Source organism: Stenella coeruleoalba (assembly GCF_951394435.1).
Source record: "Stenella coeruleoalba genome assembly, contig: scaffold_28, whole genome shotgun sequence".
NCBI classification, from domain to species: Eukaryota; Metazoa; Chordata; class Mammalia; order Artiodactyla; family Delphinidae; genus Stenella; species Stenella coeruleoalba.
This window is the reverse complement of record NW_027645921.1, coordinates 1395295-1418204: the sequence shown is the minus strand read 5'-3', so window position 1 is coordinate 1418204 and position 22910 is coordinate 1395295. Positions and strand designations below refer to the sequence as shown.

The window sequence follows — 22910 nt, the reverse complement described above, 5'->3', positions numbered from 1 at the left end:
ATGCGTTTTTTCCTGAATATATTCAGGAAAAAACGCATACGCCCTTTTTGGCCAAGTGCATCATTGTGGACGTTCTGCCTCTTTTCCTATGCTTTCAATGCAATTCCAGTCTACCTCCTGAAATCGGTTTCCTGTAATTCTGCCCCGCTTTCAAGTCCTCTTGGCAGGCTTACTTCAGTATATTTTTGGACGATAGCTGTCATTTATAACTCTGCAGGTTTGTGAATTACAGTGCCCCTGAGCTCCTTTCTTCAACTCGCTTTCTTTTGAGCTGGCCGCAACACCGCAGGATGGCTTCAGGCCCTAATCTGATTCTGGCATGGCACGCTGAGCCTTTGGTTAATTCCTCTTCCTGGTAGGAAATGAGAGTTAAATTTGCCCGTCCAGACACCTCCAGCTAGTCTCCATTGGTTCTCGCTATTCCTGTTCATCTTCCGCAGAAATTGCAAACTGGGCCAAACAGGAGGTTAAAGGGACTGACTTTCCAAGTCGGGAGAGTGTTAGTAAAGCGTCTGGAATGTTGCACCCGAGTACCAGGGTACGAAAACTGAGATATATTTGAACACGTCTCCCGATCACATGGTTGATCATACTCTAGGTTCCACATGCATGTTTTAGCTGAAGGAAGAATACCTTAAACCTGGGTAGTTGAAACCCATGGAATGGGTACCATGCAATATGACTTCAAAGGGTCTTCATTTGCTCACCGAACCTCTCCAATCCTATCACTGCTGCGTTTATGCCCCTGTACACACGCTTGATTCTCTTTTGGAGACATAGCAATCCATAGGTTTTAAGATACTTACTAGTCAGGTACATTCTTAGGCGTTTAATATGGGGTTTTGAGTCCATTTCGTTGAGCAAGGAGTAGCTCTTGTCTATTCCATATTTGGCTTAAGGAACTTTATCTGTGCTCATTTCAATCTCTGGTTTTATGCAGCACCCCAACTCACCTTTCCCCTTAAGCAAGCATAAGTTGGTTTTCTAAATTTGAGACCCTGTTCTGTTTTGGAATGCAGTTCCTGTGTAGCCAAGTTTACATTCCGTGTATTAGTGATATCTTATGATGTTTCTTTTTCTGTGTGACTTATTTCAGTTAGAATCATCATACCTGAATCCACTCATTGTGCTGCTAAGGGCCTGATGACACAGATTTCATTGCTGAGTGATATTGCTTTGTAAGTAAATACCACAACTTCTTTATCCATTTTTCACTTTCTGCGATGTTGAACTTGTACTGTAAACGAGGTTCTTGTAAACAGAGCCGTTCCAAACTTTGGGGTGGCTGTGTCTTTTTCATTTTAATTTCCCTAAGCTATAGGACCATAAGTGGAAGTGCCCTAGGTTCTGTTGCTTTGTTTTTTAGATGTTTCAGGAAACACCATACACTTCTCCGGAGTGGTTGTTGGCAAATTACATCCCGCCCATCAGCATAACAAGGCTCCCAGTTCTCCATGGCCTGTCCTGCCTTTCTGGATTTTACACTTTTTTCAGATGGCCCTTTTGACCGGGGGGATGTGAGACTTCATTGTAGTGCAGATTCCCTTTGCAAGCTTGCTTGGTTGGCCAAAAAGGGCGTATGCGTTTTTTCCTGAATATATTCAGGAAAAAACGCATACGCCCTTTTTGGCCAAGTGCATCATTGTGGACGTTCTGCCTCTTTTCCTATGCTTTCAATGCAATTCCAGTCTACCTCCTGAAATCGGTTTCCTGCAATTCTGCCCCGCTTTCAAGTCCTCTTGGCAGCCTTACTTCAGTCTATTTTTGGACGATAGCTGTCATTTATAACTCTGCAGGTTTGTGAATTACAGTGCCCCTGAGCTCCTTTCTTCAACTCGCTTTCTTGTGAGCTGGCCGCAACACCGCAGGATGGCTTCAGGCCCTTATCTGGTTCCGGCACGGCACGCTGAGCCTTTGGTTATTTCCTCTTCCTGGTGGGAAATGAGAGTTAAATTTGCCCGTCCAGACACCTCCAGCTAGTCTCTCATTGGTTCTCGCTATTCCTGTTCATCTTCCGCAGAAATTGCAAACTGGGCCAAACAGGAGGTTAAAGGGACTGACTCTCCAAGTGGGGAGAGTGTTAGTAAAGCGTCTGGAATGTTGCACCCGAGTACCAGGGGAGGAAAACTGAGACATATTTGAACACGTCTCCCGTTCACATGGTTGATCATACTCTGGGTTCCACATGCATGTTTTAGCTGAAGGAAGAATACCTTAAACCTGGAGAGTTGAGACCCGTGTAATGGGTACCATGCAATATGACTTCAAAGGGTCTTCATTTGCTCACCGAACCTCTCCAATCCTATCACTGCTGCGTTTATGCCCCTGTACACACGCTTGATTCTCTTTTGGAGACATAGCAATCCATAGGTTTTAAGATACTTACTAGTCAGGTACATTCTTAGGCGTTTAATATGGGGTTTTGAGTCCATTTCGTTGAGCAAGGAGTAGCTCTTGTCTATTCCATATTTGGCTTAAGGAACTTTATCTGTGCTCATTTCAATCTCTGGTTTTATGCAGCACCCCAACTCACCTTTCCCCTTAAGCAAGCATAAGTTGGTTTTCTAAATTTGAGACCCTGTTCTGTTTTGGAATGCAGTTCCTGTGTAGCCAAGTTTACATTCCGTGTATTAGTGATATCTTATGATGTTTCTTTTTCTGTGTGACTTATTTCAGTTAGAATCATCATACCTGAATCCACTCATTGTGCTGCTAAGGGCCTGATGACACAGATTTCATTGCTGAGTGATATTGCTTTTTAAGTAAATACCACAACTTCTTTATCCATTTTTCACTTTCTGCGATGTTGAACTTGTACTGTAAACGAGGTTCTTGTAAACAGAGCCGTTCCAAACTTTGGGGTGGCTGTGTCTTTTTCATTTTAATTTCCCTAAGCTATAGGACCATAAGTGGAAGTGCCCTAGGTTCTGTTGCTTTGTTTTTTAGATGTTTCAGGAAACACCATACACTTCTCCGGAGTGGTTGTTGGCAAATTACATCCCGCCCATCAGCATAACAAGGCTCCCAGTTCTCCATGGCCTGTCCTGCCTTTCTGGATTTTACACTTTTTTCAGATGGCCCTTTTGACCGGGGGGATGTGAGACTTCATTGTAGTGCAGATTCCCTTTGCAAGCTTGCTTGGTTGGCCAAAAAGGGCGTATGCGTTTTTTCCTGAATATATTCAGGAAAAAACGCATACGCCCTTTTTGGCCAAGTGCATCATTGTGGACGTTCTGCCTCTTTTCCTATGCTTTCAATGCAATTCCAGTCTACCTCCTGAAATCGGTTTCCTGCAATTCTGCCTTGCTTTCAATGCCTCTTCATAGCCTTACCTCAATATATTTTTTAAAAATAGTTGGCCTTTATAACTCTGCAGGTTTTTGAATTGCAGTGGCCCTTAGCTCCATTTTTTAGCTCTTATTTTTGTGGTCTTGCCCCATAACCACAGGATTCCTTGAAGCCCTATTTTTCTTCTGGGGCACCTGCTGTGCCTTTGGTTAATTCTTCTTACTGATGTGATATTAGAGTGACATGTGCCCATTGAAACCGCTGCAGCTAGTTTCTCACTGGTTCCCCCTATTCCCATTCATCCTCTGCACTAACTGCAGACTGTGCGATACCAGAACTTAAAGGCATTGACTCCATGTGGGGATGTTGTTAGTAAAGCGGCTGGAATGTCGATCCGGTGCCCCAGGAGAGGAAAAATGAGGTGCGTTTTAGAAACCTTTCCCGATCATATGGTATACCAGTCGCTGGGTTTCCCAAGCATGGTTTAGCTGTAGGAAGATTCCCTTCAACCTGGAGTGTTGGGACCCTTGGACTGAGTAGCATGAAGTATTGCATTAAACTTTTGGCAGTTGCTCACCAAAGCTCACCAATCCTGTCAGCCCCAAGTGTCCAGCCTTATGTCTTATCCAGCTGTGGGTTTATATGTGGTCAATCCAGGTTGCATCACAGCCCCTGAGCGAATTTTGTAAGAATTTTTCTCTCTTTCATTGTTTCAGCGTTTTGTTTTTAAAATTTATTTCTATAATGGGGTTTAGCTCCTTTTCACTGCTGTGTTTGTGCCGCTCTGCACACACTTGATTCCCTTATGGAGATATATCAATACATGGGTTTTAAGATTCTTATTCCTCAGATATATTTCTCTGCGGTGTATAGGGTGTGTTGAGGCCTGTTCATTGAGCAAGGTGTAGATCTTGTCTAATACCTATTTGGTTTATTGAACGGTATCTGTGCTAATTTCAAACTCTGGTTTTATGCATCACCCCACCTCTCCTTTCCCCTTAAGCTGACATAAGTGTGTTTTCTAAATGTGAGACACTGTTCTGTTCTGTAATTCATTTCTTGTGCAGCCATATTTACCCTCCCTCTATAAGTGATATCTTATGATATGTTTCTTTTTCTGTTTGACTTATTTCAAGTAGTATTATCGGACCTAAATCCACTCTTTATCCTTCTACTAGCCTTATTACATTGATTTCATGGTGAAGAGATATTCCATTGTACATAAGTACCACATCTTCTTTATCCATTGTTCTCTTTCCTGGGATATTTAAGGTGTACTGAAGTTGAGGTTCTTGTAAACAGAGTAGCCCTAAACTGTGGTGTGCTTGTGTCTTGTTGATTTTTAGACTTCCCTAGATATACTCCCATGATTGGAAGTGTCCTATGCTCTGTAGCTCTGTTTTTTAGATGATTTAGGAACCACCATACACTTCTCCAGAGTGGCTCTCGGCAGTTCACACACTGCCCATCAGCGTATAAAGGCTCCCTGTTCTCCATGGCCTGTCCTGCATTTCTGGTTTTTACAATTTTTTAGGATGGCCCTTTTGACCGGTGGGAAGTGAGACTTCTTTGTTGTGCACATTTGCATTGCTTGCTTGCTTCATTGCCCATAAAGTGCGTATGCGTTTTTTCCTGGATATAATCAGGAAAAAACGCATACGCCCTTTTGGGCCAACTGCATCATTGTCGAAATTCTGCCGCTTTTCATGTGCGTTAAAGACGAGTCCAATCTATCTCTTGAAATCTGTTTCTTGCAATTCTGTCTTGCATTCAGATCCTCTTCTTTGCCTTACCTCAACATATTTTTGGACGTTAGTTTTCATTTATAACTCTGCAGGTTTGTGAATTGCAGTGACCCTGAGCTCCATTTTTTAAGTTGCTCTTTTGTGAGCTGGCCTCAAACCCACAGGATTGCTTCAGGCCCTATTTTGGCTCCGGCGAGGCAGGCTGAGCCTTTCTTTAATTCTTATTCTTAATGGGAAATTAGAGTGATATGTGCCCGTCCAAACCCCTACAACTCTTCTCTCATTGGTTCCCCCTCTTCCCGTTCATCCTCCTCACAATTTGCAAAATGTGTGAAACAGAAGTTTAAATGTGCTGATTTTCCAAGTGGGGAGATTCTAAGTAGCGTGGCTGGAATGGTGAACAGGAGCACCAGGAGAGGATAAATGAGGTGCATTTTAGACACATCTCCCGATCACATGGTGTACAGTCCTCTGGGTTTTCCATGCATGTTTTAGCTGTAGGAAGATCCCTTGAACCTGCAGATTTGGGACCCATTGAATGGGTACCAGGTAGTATTACTTTAAAGGGTGTGCATTTCCTCACCCAACCTCACATTTCTCTTAGCGCAAACAGTTTCCAGCCTTATGTCTCATCCTGCTGTGGGTCTAGATGTGTTCAATCCATGTTGCATCACCGTCCCTGAGGAAAAGTTGTAAGAGGTTTTCTCTGTCTCTCTGTCGTTTATTTTTTTCAATTTATTACTATATTGGTTACAGCTGATTTTCAAAGCTCTGTTTCTTGCTGCTGTACATCCACTTGATTCGCGTACAGAGAGACATCAATAAATTCTTTTTCAGATTCTTACCAGTCGTATATATTCTTTTCCGGTGACTTGAGTGTGCTGAGTGCAGTTCTTTTAGCTACCGTGTAGGCCTTGTTGATTATCAGTTTGGTATTTGGAATGGTATCTTTGCTAATTTCAACCTCCTGGATGATGCCTCACCCCTCCCCACCTTTCCCGTTTAGCAGCCTTATGCGTGTTTTCTACATATTTGACTATGTTTTTGTTTTGTAATTTATTTCATGTGTAGCCATTTTGGATTCCACCTTTAAGTGATATCTTATGATATGTGTCTTTTTCTTTTTGAATTCTGTCACTTAGAATGATCATACGTAACTCCTCCGGAGTCGTTACAACTGGCCATATTTCATTGATTTCCAGGCTGAATAATATTCCACTCTACCTAAGTACCACATCTCTATCCATTTTTTCCCTCCAGAGACATTTAAGTTATATCCTAGTCGAGGATCTTTTAAACAGAGAGGGGGTAAACATTGGGGTGCCTGTGTCCTCTCGATTTTTGTTTTTCCCAAGATATACGCCCATGAGTGCAAGTGCCCTATGCTCTGTAGTTCATTTTTTAGATGCTTTAGTAAACACAATACACTTCTCCAGAATGGCCGTTGGCAATATACATTTCCACTATAAGTCTCACAGGGCTCCCTCTTCTCGTTGCCCTGTCCTGCATTTCTGTTGTTTACGCTTTATGAGGATGGCTCTTCTGACTGATGCGAAGTGATATCTTTTGTAGTATTGACTTCCAGTGCCCACCTGTTTGGTTGGCTAAAAAAGTGTATGCCCTTTTCTTGAATATATACAGAAAAGAACGCATACACCCTTTTTGGCCAACTGCAATGTTGGCAATGTTCAGCTCCTTTTCTTGTGCTTAATGGCGAGTCCTTTCTACCTCCTCAAATCCCTTTCCTGCCATTCTCCCTTGCTTACAAGTCCTTTTCTCTGACTTTCCGCAAGACATTTTTCAGTGATGGATATTTTCAACTCTGCAGTTTTGTGAATTTTACTGCCCCTGAGTTCCATTGTTCAACTCGTGTTTATGGGAACTGGCCACAAAGCAGCGGGATTTCCTCAAGCCCTATACTGTTTCCATGGGCAACCCTAGCCTTTGGTCAATTCGTCTTCCTGATTGGAAATTAGAGTGACATGTGCCTGTCTGAACACCTAAGACTTGTCTCTCATTGTTCCTCATCCTTCCGCTTCATCCTCTGGACAAATTCCAAACTGTACGCAACAGGATGTTGACAGTGCTGACATCTCCAAGTGGGGAGACTGTTAGTAAAGACGCTGGAGGGGTGAACCTGAGCACCAGGAGATGAGGAGATGAGATGCCTTTTCCAAACTCTTCCCGATCAGACGGTATACCATCCTCTGGGTGTGACAGACATGTTTTAGCAGTAGGAAGAGTCCCATTCATGTAAGGAGAACACCAGGGCTTTTTCAAAATCAGTGTCTCCCCGAAACCCAAACTGGGGAAGTTTTTAAGCTACGGCTACACATATGTTCATTAAGGGCCTTGGGGAGTAGGCAGAGTCCAAACTTTAGATGATTGAAGTCTTCAGGGTCAGAAGCACTCACCACCAGCTTCCCTTAGGCTACACTTTAACTGTCATTGATAGATGATGTCAATAAAAATATCTATTCTTTTTCAGATTATTTCCCCTTATAGGTTATTGCAAAATGTTGAGTGTAGTTCCCTGTGCTATACAGTAGTTCCTTGTTGATGATCTATTTTATACATAGCAGTGTGTATGTGTTCATTCCAAACTGTTAATTTATCCCTCCTCCCACATTTCCCCTTTGGTAATAATAAATTATAAGATTTTATACTTCTCAGAAATGGGGGAGCTGAAAGAGAGGTATCATTTTCAATGGAAAAGCATTTAAAACAAGATTGAAGGTTTAACCAAGATTATTAGCTGTACATCCTTGGAAAGAAATCACTTCGTTTCTCTAATATTGACCTGACAAATAAGACAAACCTTTTCACTGAACTTGCTTATAAAAAGTGATGGAAATATCAAATGGAAGTGTTAAAAACATCTTATTTTACCCGAGCCTTATACACTGTTCTATGTTAACTACAGTTTGGCTCACACATCTGTTCATTGAGGTTACAATAGTCTCAATTTCTGTTATTGATCCTCCAGAGTGGACCCCAACAAGTGTCCCCCTGCCCAGTGTCATTGGGGCCAACAGATCGAGACTGAGTTTGGTTCACAAGCAAAGGAAACTTTATATTTTGATCAGAGAATGGAGAGGTGAGAGCATGCACTACCCCGTGGGCTGTGGGCTGGGCTGCTGTGTAGAGATCCTGTCAGAGTCAGTGGGAGGGAGGGAGGCGGCGGAGCTCTCGAGGGCTGGGTTGGCTGTAGCTCAGGCTCTATATCGTGGAGTCTGCACTGGGCCCCAGGAGCTGAGGTGTCGACCCAGCCATTCTGCACTAGGAAATCTGGTCTGAAGTGCTGGGTGTGGAACCTCTGCATGCGGGACCCTAGGAGCACGTGAAATTAGACAAAGCACAAAGGATAAAAAAGGTTAGACTTGACTTTATTGCCCAGATTCTATTTTTATCTCCCAGGGATTTTTAATGGGCTTTGCTGGGGACAAACCCCTCCTCTGCCTTTTGTCCCGTTCCTCATTCTTGGAGTGCTGAGGGTGCAGACCCTTCTTCTGTAACTGCTGAGTGCTGAGTTGGGAGCCCTCATACCCTGGGGCGAGGGTCAGAGCTTCTCCCCAGCAGCCTCCCGGTGACGTTGATTGTCCCCAGGACCCCTGCCTCCCTGCTCGTCCACCTGAGCACCAGCATTGGAAGTGTTATAGATTCTAATGACCTTTAAGGGTCCAGGAAAGAGATGTGCAGAGACGCTGTGGGGGCCGGTTTCACCCCGCCCCACATTTGTTCGGCCACCTTAGGCTGACCGTCTCTGCCAGCCTAGATGCTCTGACCAGTAGTCTGCGCTTTCTTCAGTTAGGCCCCTGAATTAACGTACAAACAGCACCAGGTGTCAGAGCCCTGCCCGCTCAACTCCCAGACAGTCCAGGGTCAGTGGTGATCAAGGACCATGATGGCTACTGAGTCAACAGCCTTTTGAAGTAAACAGGAGTCCAGCCGGTCTTATTGGCCACCATCATCATGGTGTCTGTAGGCTTTTCTATGGTGACAGTGTGGTATACTGTTCCCCCACCAAGATTATTAGCTCCCCTCTGGGTGCAGTAAGTCCTGCAAGCAGTAGTCTACTCTTTTGGGACACACTCTTGTTGTTTTATGAGAGAAACTCCAGGTCAAGTGATGTTCACACGAGTCGTCATGGTGCCCTGTTGCCCCCGGTTATCTCTCTGGATGTTGGAGTTGGAGGGCCTCCTCACTCGAGGTCGGTGTGCCCACGGAGCGAACCCTGCAACTTCAGGGCATGGTTGGTGGTTAGGATCACCACGTGGGGTCCTTTTCCCTTAGGAGGGAGGTGGCCTTTTGGGCTGCTGATTTCCAGGTTTTTAGATACCGCCAGTATCTTGGCCAGATGTGGCAGTGGGCCAAGCCCCTTAGTGACCGTAGTTTAACCTACCTGGATGGCATTCTTGCATTGTTCCATTTCAAGTGGTCCCAGTTTTTGCACTAATTCTCCAATGGCGATTCACCTTTCACCGGGAATGTAAAGGTCAAAGGGTTTAGCTAAATTAGGGAGTTCCAGGGCAAGGGTCTGAATTGACTGCTCTTTCCATTCTTGAAAGGCCACTTCTGGATTCTATTCAAAAGGATCATCATCTTTTCCTTTCAGTGTTTCATATAGAGGCCCAGCTAGTAGACTGTAGCTAGGGATCCAGAAGCAGCAAACCCTGGCCTCCCCAGGAACCCCTAAGCTGTCTTCTAGTTTTAGAAAGGGGTAAGGCTGAAAATGGTTTCTTCCCTTTCCTGGGATGGGCTTCTCTGACCTTCTGTGAGAATGAAGCCCAGGCAGGTCACCGCAGTCTGTGATATTTGAGCTTTTTCTTGGACAACTTCTATCCTTTATTGGCTTGGTAGTTCAGAGGCCTCCTTAGTAGGGCTGGTGATCAGAATGTCGTCTGCATATTGAAGGAGGGTTTCCTTTTCCAGAGGTAGAACTTTTAGGTCTTTAGCTAAGCTTTCCCCAAAGATGGTGTGGGAATTTTTGCACCCTTGGGGCCAGACGGCCCGGAAGTATTGTTTTAGTTGTATGTGGAGTCCTGCCACTCACAAGCCAAAATTTCTTGTGACTCTGGGACTAATGGAATACAAAAGAAGGCATCATTGAAGACTAATACAGAATACCATGTCCTGGTGGTTGGTAGAATGACCAGCAGGGTGTAGGAATTAGGAGCAACTGGAGGTATATCCTCGGTGGCTTCACTGACTGTCCTGACATCCTTTACCAGGTCCCCAGCAGCCCATGGGGCTCTCGTGGTCAGACCAATCCCAGAATATGGAGCTCACCTGGGCAGGTACCCCACCCCCACCCCAGCCCACGGGGCTCTCGTGGTCAGGCCCCTCCCAGGATACAGAGCTACCCTTGCAGGTACCGTGGCAGGGCTGGGCACACAGGAACCGTGCACATAGCCCTCATTGCAGAGCACCCCCAGCTCACCTGTCGCTCAGAGCTGACACAGAGCACCTCAGAGCAGGACTTGAACTAACAAACAGCAGCTGCGACAGGTCTGTGACCCTGGGCATCACTCCGTGAGGCCTCCCTCCACCTGGTCTTCCAGAGACTTCCACTGCACCCGGGGCACCAGGCCTCTGTCTCCAACCACCACCCACCCCTCCTCTGCCTGACTCCTGGGTTCCTCTCATTAGGAAAGGGTTTTCTTGAAGTTGTCTCCCACTCATGGGCCAGATAAAATGATTAGAAAACAAGCCAAAGCTGCAGCCCCTTGTCTATCCTGACTCTCAGGAGCCCACACCTGTTCCTTGGACCTGGCCGGTTCAGCAAGTTCCATTTTCTGCAACTGTGAGCCCCTGAGGGGTGATGATTGGCTGACCTGGGCAGCCTTACCGTGCCGGCCAGCCCTCCCCAGGTGTGCCTGGGTTGAGATCAATATAAATACCACTCCAGGCAGCAAGAGCCCCTGCAGCCGTGCCTGACGCCATTTTCTCTGCCCTGTCAGCAGTCTCGGGGCTGGGCTGGTGGGAGGGAGTGAGAGGCCACGGCTTTGTGGGTGGCCCAGTGTGAGTGGGGCTCTGCTGGACTTTCTGCAGCAGTTGCCAGGCTGCCACCTGCTAAAGAAGAGGATGTGTCACCCATACCTGCTGCTGGAATTTCTCCCTGGGCAGAGGTGAGGAAGGAAAAAAGCAGTGGGGGCAGGGACAGGACGGGTATCTCAGGCAGGGAAATGGAAATCTTCCAGAAGAGCACCCAGGGCCAGGACCATCCTGGCTGGCCTGCAGGCACCAAGTCGGCCGGCATGCTGTCACTCGTGTGGCTCTATGGCCCTTCCTCTAGGCTTTCAAGTCCTTGTATATATTCAGGTGTTTTACCTGGGACGGGTGGGAATAGTTCAGCAGCAACTGGCCTGGGGCTCAGCTCACGTTTACTCACAGATGCCTCGGCACGGTGCCCCAGCTTTGCAATGAGGACGCTTGTTGCGTGGGGGCTGCTGGCTGAATGGGAGACGATTCCCCACCACTGACCAACTTCAGAATTGTTTACAACTGGAGCAAGTGCCCTGATATGGTTTTCCTCTGTGTAACTGGTGGGTTCTGTGTTTTTTTTCTCTTTTTCGTTTTTGGTTCAAGGTAGATTTTATTCATCTTTTTTGTATTTACAGATATAAGCATGGAAATAATTTATTCATATAAATACATGTATGTGCAGGGAATAATTGTTTTTTCTGTTTTATTTTTTAAATTTTACTTCTTTTTAATTTTGAATTTTATTTTATATTTTTATACAGCAGGTTCTTATTGGTTATCTATTTTATACATATAAATGTATACATGCCAATCCCAGTCTCTCAACTCCTCCCACCACCACCCCCCCAACAGCTTTCCCCCCTTGTTGTCCATACGTTTGTTGTCTACATCTGTTGCTCTATTTATGCCTTGCAAAATGGTTAATCTGTACAGTTTTTCTAGGTTCCACATATATGCATGAATATACAAGATTTGTTTTTCTCTTTCTGACTTACTTCACTCTGTATGACAGTCTCTAGATCCATCGACGTCTCTACAAATGACCCAATTTCATTCCTTTTCATGGCTGAGTATTATTCCATTTTATATATGTACCACAGCTTTATGCATTCGTCTGTCTGTGGGCATTTAGGTTGCTTCCATTACCTCGATATTGTAAATAGTGATGCAATGAACATTGCGGTGAATGACTCTTTTTGATTTATGGTTTTATCTGGGTATATGTCCAGTACTGGGATTGCTGTATCATATGGTAATTCTATTGTTAGTTTCTTAAGAAATTCCATATTGTTCTCCATAATGACTGTATCAATTTATATTCCCAACAATAGTGGAAGAGGGTTCCTTTTCTCCACACCCTTTCCAGCATTTTTTGTTTGTAGATTTTCAATGATGCCTATTCTACCAGGTGTGAGGTGATACCTCATTGTTGAATCCATTTCGTTGAGCAAGGGGTAGCTCTTGTCTATTACATATTTGGCTTATGGAACGGTATCTGTGCTAATTTCAAACTCTGCTTTTATGCAGCACCCCAACTCACCTTCCCCCTTAAGCAGGCTTAAGTTGGTTTTCTAAACTTGAGACCCTGTTCTGTTTTGTAATTCAGTTCATGTGTAGCCAAGTTCACATTCCGTGTATTAGTGATAACTTATGATGTTTCTTTTTCTGTGTGACTTATTTCACTTAGAATCATCGTGCCTCAATGCACTCATTATGCTGGTACGGGCCTGGTGACATAGATTTCATTGCTGAGTGGTATTCTGTTGTACATAAGTACCGCAACTTCTTTATCCATTATTTGCTCTCTGGGATATTTAACTTGTGCCGTAGAAGAGATTTCTGTAAAAAGAGCCATCCCAAATTTTGGGGTTGCTGTGTCTTTTTGATATTAATTTCCCTAAGCTATAGGACCATAAGTGGAAGTGCCCTAGGCTCTGTTGCTTTGTTTTTTAGATGTTTCAGGAAACACCATACACATCTCCCGAGTGTCTGTTGGCAATTTACATCCCGCCCATCAGCATAACAAGGCTCCCAGTTCTCCATGGCCTGTCCTGCCTTTCTGGATTTTACACTTTTTTCAGATGTCCCTTTTGACCAGGGGGAAGTGAGACTTCATTGTAGTGCAGATTTCCTTTGCAAGCTTGCTTGGTTGGCCAAAAAGGGCGTATGCGTTTTTTCCTGAATATATTCAGGAAAAAACGCATACGCCCTTTTGGCAAAGTGCATCATTGTGGACATTCTGCCTCTTTTCCTATGCTTTCAATGCAATTCCAGTCTACCTCCTGAAATCGGTATCCTGCAATTCTGCCCCGCTTTCAAGTCCTCTTCGCAGCCTTACTTCAGTCTATTTTTGGACGATAGCTGTCATTTATAACTCTGCAGGTTTGTGAATTACAGAGACCCTGAGCTCCTTTCTTCAACTCGCTTTCTTTTGAGCTGGCCGCAACACCGCAGGATGGCTTCAGGCCCTAATATGGTTCCGGCACGGCACGCTGAGCCTTTCGTTATTTCCTCTTCCTGGTGGGAAATGAGAGTTAAATTTGCCCGTCCAGACACCTCCAGCTAGTCTCTCATTGGTTCTCCCTATTCCTGTTCATCTTCCGCAGAAATTGCAAACTGGGCCAAACAGGAGGTTAAAGGCGCTGACTCTCCAAGTCGGGAGAGTGTTAGTAAAGGGTCTGGAATGTTGCACCCGAGTACCAGGGGAGGAAAACTGAGACATATTTGAACACGTCTCCCGTTCACACGGTTGATCATACGCGGGGTTCCACATGCATGATTTAGCTGAAGGAAGAATACCTTAAACCTGGAGAGTTGAGACCCGTGTAATGGGTACCATGCAATATGACTTCAAAGGGTCTTTATTTGCTCACCGAACCTCTCCAATCCTATCACTGCTGCGTTCATGCCCCTGTACACATGCTTGATTCTCTTTCAGAGACATAGCAATCCATAGGTTTTAAGATACTTACTAGTCAGGTACATTCTTAGGCGTTTAATATGGGGTGTTGAGTCCATTTCTTTGAGCAAGGAGTAGCTCTTGTCTATTCCATATTTGGCTTAAGGAACTTTATCTGTGCTCATTTCAATCTCTGGTTTTATGCAGCACCCCAACTCACCTTCCCCCTTAAGCAAGCGTAAGTTGGTTTTCTAAACTTGAGACACTGTTCTGTTTTGTAATTCAGTTCATGTGTAGCCAAGTTCACATTCTGTGTATTAGTGATACCTTATGATGTTTCTTTTCTGTGTGACTTATTTCAGTTCGAATCATCATACCTGAATCCACTCATTATGCTGCTACGGGCCTGATGACATAGATTTCATTGCTGAGTGATATTGCATTGTACGTAAGTACCACAAGTTCTTTATCCATTTTTCACTTTCTGTGATATTGAACTTGTACCGTAAATGAGGTTCTTGTAAACAGAGCCGTCCCAAACTTTGGGGTGGCTGTGTCTTTTTGATTTTAATTTCCCTAAGCTATAGGACCATAAGTGGAAGTGCCCTAGGCTCTGTTGCTTTGTTTTTTAGATGTTTCAGGAAACACCATACACTTCTCCAGAGTGGCTGTTGGCAATTTACATCCCGCCCATCAGCATAAGAAGGCTCCCAGTTCTCCATGGCCTGTTGTGCCTTTATGGATTTTACACTTTTTTCAGATGGCCCTTTTGACCGGGTGGAAGTGAGACTTCATTGTAGTGCAGATTTCCTTTGCAAGCTTGCTTGGTTGGCCAAAAAGTGCGTATGCGTTTTTTCCTGAATATATTCAGGAAAAAACGCATACGCCCTTTTTGGCCAAGTGCATCATTGTCGAGTTTCTGACTCTCTTCATATGCTTTCAATGCAATTCCAGTCTACCTCCTGAAATCGGTTTCCTGCAATTCTGCCTTGCTTTCAATGCCTCTTCATAGCCTTACCTCAATATATTTTTTAAAAATAGTTGGCCTTTATAACTCTGCAGGTTTTTGAATTGCAGTGGCCCTTAGCTCCATTTTTTAGCTCTTATTTTTGTGGTCTTGCCCCATAATCACAGGATTCCTTGAAGCCCTATTTTTCTTCTGGGGCACCTTGCTGTGCCTTTGGTTAATTCTTCTTACTGATGTGATATTAGAGTGACATGTGCCCATTGAAACCGCTACAGCTAGTTTCTCACTGGTTCCCCCTATTCCCATTCATCCTCTGCACTAACTGCAGACTGTGCGATACCAGAACTTAAAGGCATTGCCTCCATGTGGGGATGTTGTTAGTAAAGCGGCTGGAATGTCGATCCGGAGCCCCAGGAGAGGAAAAATGAGGTGCGTTTTAGAAACCTTTCCCGATCATATGGTATACCAGTCGCTGGGTTTCCCAAGCATGGTTTAGCTGTAGGAAGATTCCCTTCAACCTGGAGTGTTGGGACCCTTGGACTGAGTAGCATGAAGTATTGCATTAAACTTTCGGCAGTTGCTCACCAAAGCTCACCAATCCTGTCAGCCCCAAGTGTCCAGCCTTATGTCTTATCCAGCTGTGGGTTTATATGTGGTCAATCCAGGTTGCATCACAGCCCCTGAGCGAATTTTGTAAGAATTTTTCTCTCTTTCATTGTTTCAGCGTTTTGTTTTTAAAATTTATTTCTATAATGGGGTTTAGCTCCTTTTCACTGCTGTGTTTGTGCCGCTCTGCACACACTTGATTCCCTTATGGAGATATATCAATACATGGGTTTTAAGATTCTTATTCCTCAGATATATTTCTCTGCGGTGTATAGGGTGTGTTGAGGCCTGTTCATTGAGCAAGGTGTAGATCTTGTCTAATACCTATTTGGTTTATTGAACGGTATCTGTGCTAATTTCAAACTCTGGTTTTATGCATCACCCCACCTCTCCTTTCCCCTTAAGCTGACATAAGTGTGTTTTCTAAATGTGAGACACTGTTCTGTTCTGTAATTCATTTCTTGTGCAGCCATATTTACCCTCCCTCTATAAGTGATATCTTATGATATGTTTCTTTTTCTGTTTGACTTATTTCAAGTAGTATTATCGGACCTAAATCCACTCTTTATCCTTCTACTAGCCTTATTACATTGATTTCATGGTGAAGAGATATTCCATTGTACATAAGTACCACATCTTCTTTATCCATTGTTCTCTTTCCTGGGATATTTAAGGTGTACTGAAGTTGAGGTTCTTGTAAACAGAGTAGCCCTAAACTGTGGTGTGCTTGTGTCTTGTTGATTTTTAGACTTCCCTAGATATACTCCCATGATTGGAAGTGTCCTATGCTCTGTAGCTCTGTTTTTTAGATGATTTAGGAACCACCATACACTTCTCCAGAGTGGCTCTCGGCAGTTCACACACTGCCCATCAGCGTATAAAGGCTCCCTGTTCTCCATGGCCTGTCCTGCATTTCTGGTTTTTACAATTTTTTAGGATGGCCCTTTTGACCGGTGGGAAGTGAGACTTCTTTGTTGTGCACATTTGCATTGCTTGCTTGCTTCGTTGCCCATAAAGTGCGTATGCGTTTTTTCCTGGATATAATCAGGAAAAAACGCATACGCCCTTTTGGGCCAACTGCATCATTGTCGAAATTCTGCCGCTTTTCATGTGCGTTAAAGACGAGTCCAATCTATCTCTTGAAATCTGTTTCTTGCAATTCTGTCTTGCATTCAGATCCTCTTCTTTGCCTTACCTCAACATATTTTTGGACGTTAGTTTTCATTTATAACTCTGCAGGTTTGTGAATTGCAGTGACCCTGAGCTCCATTGTTTAAGTTGCTCTTTTGTGAGCTGGCCTCAAACCCGCAGGATTGCTTCAGGCCCTATTTTGGCTCCGGCGAGGCAGGCTGAGCCTTCCTTTAATTCTTACTCTTAATGGGAAATTAGAGTGATATGTGCCCGTCCAAACCCCTACAACTCTTCTCTCATTGGTTCCCCCTCTTCCCGTTCATCCTCCTCACAATTTGCAAAATGTGTGAAACAGAAGTTTAAATGTGCTGATTCTCCAAGTGGGGAGATTCTAAGTAGCGTGGCTGGAATGGTGAACAGGAGCACCAGGAGAGGATAAATGAGGTGCATTTTAGACACATCTCCCGATCACATGGTGTACAGTCCTCTGGGTTTTCCATGCATGTTTTAGCTGTAGGAAGATCCCTTGAACCTGCAGATTTGGGACCCATTGAATGGGTACCAGGTAGTATTACTTTAAAGGGTGTGTATTTCCTCACCCAACCTCACATTTCTCTTAGCGCAAACAGTTTCCAGCCTTATGTCTCATCCTGCTGTGGGTCTAGATGTGTTCAATCCATGTTGCATCACCGTCCCTGAGGAAAAGTTGTAAGAGGTTTTCTCTGTCTCTCTGTCGTTTATTTTTTTCAATTTATTACTATATTGGTTACAGCTGATTTTCAAAGCTCTGTTTCTTGCTGCTGTACATCCACTTGATTCACGTACAGAGAGACATCAATAAATTCTTTTTCAGATTCTTACCAGTCGTATATATTCTTTTCCGGTGACTTGAGTGTGCTGAGTGCAGTTCTTTTAGCTACCGTGTAGGCCTTGTTGATTATCAGTTTGGTATTTGGAATGGTATCTTTGCTAATTTCAACCTCCTGGATGATGCCTCACCCCTCCCCACCTTTCCCGTTTAACAGCCTTATGCGTGTTTTCTACATATTTGACTATGTTTTTGTTTTGTAATTTATTTCATGTGTAGCCATTTTGGATTCCACCTTTAAGTGATATCTTATGATATGTGTCTTTTTCTTTTTGAATTCTGTCACTTAGAATGATCATACGTAACTCCTCCGGAGTTGTTACAACTGGCCATATTTCATTGATTTCCAGGCTGAATAATATTCCACTCTACCTAAGTACCACATCTCTATCCATTTTTTCCCTCCAGAGACATTTAAGTTATATCCTAGTCGAGGATCTTTTAAACAGAGAGGGGGTAAACATTGGGGTGCCTGTGTCCTCTCGATTTTTGTTTTTCCCAAGATATACGCCCATGAGTGCAAGTGCCCTATGCTCTGTAGCTCATTTTTTAGATGCTTTAGTAAACACAATACACTTCTCCAGAATGGCCGTTGGCAATATACATTTCCACTATAAGTCTCACAGGGCTCCCTCTTCTCGTTGCCCTGTCCTGCGTTTCTGTTGTTTACGCTTTATGAGGATGGCTCTTCTGACTGATGCGAAGTGATATCTTTTGTAGTATTGACTTCCAGTGCCCACCTGTTTGGTTGGCTAAAAAAGTGTATGCCCTTTTCTTGAATATATACAGAAAAGAACGCATACACCCTTTTTGGCCAACTGCAATGTTGGCAATGTTCAGCTCCTTTTCTTGTGCTTAATGGCGAGTCCTTTCTACCTCCTCAAATCCCTTTCCTGCCATTCTCCCTTGCTTACAAGTCCTTTTCTCTGACTTTCCTCAAGACATTTTTCAGTGATGGATATTTTCAACTCTGCAGTTTTGTGAATTTTACTGCCCCTGAGTTCCATTGTTCAACTCGTGTTTATGGGAACTGGCCACAAAGCAGCGGGATTTCCTCAAGCCCTATACTGTTTCCATGGGCAACCCTAGCCTTTGGTCAATTCGTCTTCCTGATTGGAAATTAGAGTGACATGTGCCTGTCTGAACACCTAGGACTTGTCTCTCATTGTTCCTCATCCTTCCGCTTCATCCTCTGGACAAATTCCAAACTGTACGCAACAGGATGTTGACAGTGCTGACATCTCCAAGTGGGGAGACTGTTAGTAAAGACGCTGGAGGGGTGAACCCGAGCACCAGGAGATGAGGAGATAAGATGCCTTTTCCAAACTCTTCCCGATCAGATGGTATACCATCCTCTGGGTGTGACAGACATGTTTTAGCAGTAGGAAGAGTCCCATTCATGTAAGGAGAACACCAGGGCTTTTTCAAAATCAGTGTCTCCCCGAAACCCAAACTGGGGAAGTTTTTAAGCTACGGCTACACATATGTTCATTAAGGGCCTTGGGAAGTAGGCAGAGTCCAAACTTTAGATGATTGAAGTCTTCAGGGTCAGAAGCACTCACCACCAGCTTCCCTTAGGCTACACTTTAACTGTCATTGATAGATGATGTCAATAAAAATATCTATTCTTTTTCAGATTATTTCCCCTTATAGGTTATTGCAAAATGTTGAGTGTAGTTCCCTGTGCTATACAGTAGTTCCTTGTTGATGATCTATTTTATACATAGCAGTGTGTATGTGTTCATTCCAAACTGTTAATTTATCCCTCCTCCCACATTTCCCCTTTGGTAATAATAAATTATAAGATTTTATACTTCTCAGAAATGGGGGAGCTGAAAGAGAGGTATCATTTTCAATGGAAAAGCATTTAAAACAAGATTGAAGGTTTAACCAAGATTATTAGCTGTACATCCTTGGAAAGAAATCACTTCGTTTCTCTAATATTGACCTGACAAATAAGACAAACCTTTTCACTGAACTTGCTTATAAAAAGTGATGGAAATATCAAATGGAAGTGTTAAAAACATCTTATTTTACCCGAGCCTTATACACTGTTCTATGTTAACTACAGTTTGGCTCACACATCTGTTCATTGAGGTTACAATAGTCTCAATTTCTGTTACTGATCCTCCAGAGTGGACCCCAACAAGTGTCCCCCTGCCCAGTGTCATTGGGGCCAACAGATCGAGACTGAGTTTGGTTCACAAGCAAAGGAAACTTTATATTTTGATCAGAGAATGGAGAGGTGAGAGCATGCACTACCCCGTGGGCTGTGGGCTGGGCTGCTGTGTAGAGATCCTGTCAGAGTCAGTGGGAGGGAGGGAGGCGGCGGAGCTCTCGAGGGCCGGGTTGGCTGTAGCTCAGGCTCTATATCGTGGAGTCTGCACTGGGCCCCAGGAGCTGAGGTGTCGACCCAGCCATTCTGCACTAGGAAATCTGGTCTGAAGTGCTGGGTGTGGAACCTCTGCATGTGGGACCCTAGGAGCACGTGAAATTAGACAAAGCACAAAGGATAAAAAAGGTTAGACTTGACTTTATTGCCCAGATTCTATTTTTATCTCCCAGGGATTTTTAATGGGCTTTGCTGGGGACAAACCCCTCCTCTGCCTTTTGTCCCGTTCCTCATTCTTGGAGTGCTGAGGGTGCAGACCCTTCTTCTGTAACTGCTGAGTGCTGAGTTGGGAGCCCTCATACCCTGGGGCGAGGGTCAGAGCTTCTCCCCAGCAGCCTCCCGGTGACGTTGATTGTCCCCAGGACCCCTGCCTCCCTGCTCGTCCACCTGAGCACCAGCATTGGAAGTGTTATAGATTCTAATGACCTTTAAGGGTCCAGGAAAGAGATGTGCAGAGACGCTGTGGGGGCCGGTTTCACCCCGCCCCACATTTGTTCGGCCACCTTAGGCTGACCGTCTCTGCCAGCCTAGATGCTCTGACCAGTAGTCTGCGCTTTCTTCAGTTAGGCCCCTGAATTAACGTACAAACAGCACCAGGTGTCAGAGCCCTGCCCGCTCAACTCCCAGACAGTCCAGGGTCAGTGGTGACCAAGGACCATGATGGCTACTGAGTCAACAGCCTTTTGAAGTAAACAGGAGTCCAGCCGGTCTTATTGGCCACCATCATCACGGTGTCTGTAGGCTTTTCTATGGTGACAGTGTGGTATACTGTTCCCCCGCCAAGATTATTAGCTCCCCTCTGGGTGCAGTAAGTCCTGCAAGCAGTAGTCTACTCTTTTGGGACACACTCTTGTTGTTTTATGAGAGAAACTCCAGGTCAAGTGATGTTCACACGAGTCGTCATGGTGCCCTGTTGCCCCCGGTTATCTCTCTGGATGTTGGAGTTGGAGGGCCTCCTCACTCGAGGTCGGTGTGCCCACGGAGCGAACCCTGCAACTTCAGGGCATGGTTGGTGGTTAGGATCACCACGTGGGGTCCTTTTCCCTTAGGAGGGAGGTGGCCTTTTGGGCTGCTGATTTCCAGGTTTTTAGATACCGCCAGTATCTTGGCCAGATGTGGCAGTGGGCCAAGCCCCTTAGTGACCGTAGTTTATCCTACCTGGATGGCATTCTTGCATTGTTCCATTTCAAGTGGTCCCAGTTTTTGCACTAATTCTCCAATGGCGATTCACCTTTCACCGGGATTGTAAAGATCAAAGGGTTTAGCTAAATTAGGGAGTTCCAGGGCAAGGGTCTGAATTGACTGCTCTTTCCATTCTTGAAAGGCCACTTCTGGATTCTATTCAAAAGGATCATCATCTTTTCCTTTCAGTGTTTCATATAGAGGCCCAGCTAGTAGACTGTAGTTAGGGATCCAGAAGCAGCAAACCCTGGCCTCCCCAGGAACCCCTAAGCTGTCTTCTAGTTTTAGAAAGGGGTAAGGCTGAAAATGGTTTCTTCCCTTTCCTGGGATGGGCTTCTCTGACCTTCTGTGAGAATGAAGCCCAGGCAGGTCACCGCAGTCTGTGATATTTGAGCTTTTTCTTGGACAACTTCTATCCTTTATTGGCTTGGTAGTTCAGAGGCCTCCTTAGTAGGGCTGGTGATCAGAATGTCGTCTGCATATTGAAGGAGGGTTTCCTTTTCCAGAGGTAGAACTTTTAGGTCTTTAGCTAAGCTTTCCCCAAAGATGGTGTGGGAATTTTTGCACCCTTGGGGCCAGACGGCCCGGAAGTATTGTTTTAGTTGTATGTGGAGTCCTGCCACTCACAAGCCAAAATTTCTTGTGACTCTGGGACTAATGGAATACAAAAGAAGGCATCATTGAAGACTAATACAGAATACCATGTCCTGGTGGTTGGTAGAATGACCAGCAGGGTGTAGGAATTAGGAGCAACTGGAGGTATATCCTCGGTGGCTTCACTGACTGTCCTGACATCCTTTACCAGGTCCCCAGCAGCCCATGGGGCTCTCGTGGTCAGACCAATCCCAGAATATGGAGCTCACCTGGGCAGGTACCCCACCCCCACCCCAGCCCACGGGGCTCTCGTGGTCAGGCCCCTCCCAGGATACAGAGCTACCCTTGCAGGTACCGTGGCAGGGCTGGGCACACAGGAACCGTGCACATAGCCCTCATTGCAGAGCACCCCCAGCTCACCTGTCGCTCAGAGCTGACACAGAGCACCTCAGAGCAGGACTTGAACTAACAAACAGCAGCTGCGACAGGTCTGTGACCCTGGGCATCACTCCGTGAGGCCTCCCTCCACCTGGTCTTCCAGAGACTTCCACTGCACCCGGGGCACCAGGCCTCTGTCTCCAACCACCACCCACCCCTCCTCTCCCTGACTCCTGGGTTCCTCTCATTAGGAGAGGGTTTTCTTGAAGTTGTCTCCCACTCATGGGCCAGATAAAATGATTAGAAAACAAGCCAAAGCTGCAGCCCCTTGTCTATCCTGACTCTCAGGAGCCCACACCTGTTCCTTGGACCTGGCCGGTTCAGCAAGTTCCATTTTCTGCAACTGTGAGCCCCTGAGGGGTGATGATTGGCTGACCTGGGCAGCCTTACCGTGCCGGCCAGCCCTCCCCAGGTGTGCCTGGGTTGAGATCAATATAAATACCACTCCAGGCAGCAAGAGCCCCTGCAGCCGTGCCTGACGTCATTTTCTCTGCCCTGTCAGCAGTCTCGGGGCTGGGCTGGTGGGAGGGAGTGAGAGGCCACGGCTTTGTGGGTGGCCCAGTGTGAGTGGGGCTCTGCTGGACTTTCTGCAGCAGTTGCCAGGCTGCCACCTGCTAAAGAAGAGGATGTGTCACCCATACCTGCTGCTGGAATTTCTCCCTGGGCAGAGGTGAGGAAGGAAAAAAGCAGTGGGGGCAGGGACAGGACGGGTATCTCAGGCAGGGAAATGGAAATCTTCCAGAAGAGCACCCAGGGCCAGGACCATCCTGGCTGGCCTGCAGGCACCAAGTCGGCCGGCATGCTGTCACTCGTGT

At 45.3% G+C, this 22910-nt stretch overlaps 1 long non-coding RNA gene across 20 annotated transcripts in view; it reads left to right on the top strand.

The window, feature by feature from the left end:
* Nucleotides 1-22910, top strand: part of LOC307181468 — a 1676472-nt gene that overhangs the window by 1149280 nt on the left and 504282 nt on the right. For 15 of the 20 annotated variants that reach the window (XR_013826832.1, XR_013826833.1, XR_013826835.1 and 12 more), the window contains one exon: nt 2677-2762. This is a non-coding gene — a long non-coding RNA (uncharacterized lncRNA). Of the gene's footprint in view, nt 1-2676; nt 2763-14311; nt 14362-22910 lie in introns of those variants that run through there. The other 5 variants (XR_013826836.1, XR_013826846.1, XR_013826847.1 and 2 more) reach the window with 2 other exon arrangements.